The 1,514-nt window shown below is 40.6% G+C and overlaps 1 pseudogene; it reads left to right on the forward strand.

Annotated features, from left to right (window-relative positions):
- The first annotated feature begins 576 nt into the window (after positions 1–576).
- LOC100945534 lies at positions 577–879 on the forward strand (annotated as a pseudogene).
- The last annotated feature ends 635 nt before the right edge of the window (positions 880–1,514 follow it).

Consider the following 1,514-nt stretch of genomic DNA (forward strand, 5'->3'; position numbering starts at 1 on the left):
AACAGTAAGAATTTCTAAGATACGCTGGGCTAATTATATAACTGACAAGAATAGCAAAGATAGGTTGCTTATCTTGAGCTAGTAGCTACATACAATTAACCAGGTAAGTTTGTCGCATACGGTTAAGCTCCAAGAATGTGAACTAAAAATAAAAATCCTAAACCCTTGCCTAAGTGACTGGACAACTCTTGGCTAAGAGGGACCCAAGAAACACCCTTAAAACTGAATTCCCAGCCATGATGGGATGGGAGAGATAAAGCACAATAACATGCATATGATTTTCCTTCATAAATATTCATTACTGCTTCTTATAGCTTGCTAAATATGTGTATTTGACCACCTTGCTCAGTATAAAATACTGTTGCCTTTTGTCTATTCTTTGAAGCATGTATTCCTGGACTGCTGGCTAGGGCTCTGCTTCCCAACCTGTTGGAACGGCCTCCCAAGAGGTTGCTACCTTTTGTTCAAAAGAACATTCTCCTTCTTCCAACCTTATGAATAATTTTGTTTGCTTGTTTGTTTGTTTGTTACACTGTAGCTTCCTGCTTCTTGCCTCCTACATGAGTTCTGGGAATCTTTGCCACCCTGCCAGCATGTCTCAGGCTGAGTTTGAGAAAGCCCCAGAGAAGGTTAAGCACCTCAAGCCCAAGCCAGCAGACTATGAGATGCTGTTCATCTACAGCCACTACAGGCAAGTGACTGTGGGAGATGTGAATACAGAAGGGCCTGGGATGTTGGACTTCACAGGCAAGGCCCAGTGGGATGCCTGGAATGAGCTAAAGGGATGGTGCCATGAAAGCTGACACCAACAAAGTCGAAGAGCTAAAGAAAAAATACGGCATACGAGAGACTAGATTTGGTTGCCAGCCATGCATTTAACCTAAAATGATACAAGGCCTTGGTTTTTCTAACACTGCGGAGGGTATGAAATAACCAGGTAACCCAGTTCCTCAAGGCTGTTCAGGGTACAGCTCTGACAGATTATGGGCTAAAATGGTTACTAACCATCCCCAAATAGTTTTTACCTGAGTTGAATTAAAAATATATTTGTTACTTTAAAAAAATATTTATTAGTTGTTGTCGTTAGTAGTACGTACCTATCCACTTCCAAGCTCATTTACGTTATTTCCTGGATGGGGGATGAGGGGATTGTTTTGTTTTGCTTTTTGTTTGTTTGTTTGTTTGTGTGTGCGTGTGTGTGTGTCTGTATGACTGAGGATATTTTTCCTTGACAGCTGGCCAATAGATGGTGGGGGTCTTTGTCCATTTATGCTGCTATAACAGCATATTTGAGACTGGGTGATTTATAAAGAAGATAAATTACCTCACAGTTCTGGGAGCTGCAGGACAGCAAAACCATATTGAATAGATGGCTTCCACTGATTAAATATCATAAGTGAATATCAGTTAACAGTTCTCCAAGTATCTCATTCCACCTCTGTAGAAATGACATAAAAAGGGGAATTTACAAAAGATACTTTCTTTGGTAAAACAGAGTGGTAGGGAATGAAGAT

This window comes from Otolemur garnettii, unplaced genomic scaffold (genome assembly GCF_000181295.1).
Source record: "Otolemur garnettii isolate 467f Iridium unplaced genomic scaffold, OtoGar3 scaffold00009, whole genome shotgun sequence".
Classification (NCBI taxonomy): domain Eukaryota; kingdom Metazoa; phylum Chordata; class Mammalia; order Primates; family Galagidae; genus Otolemur; species Otolemur garnettii.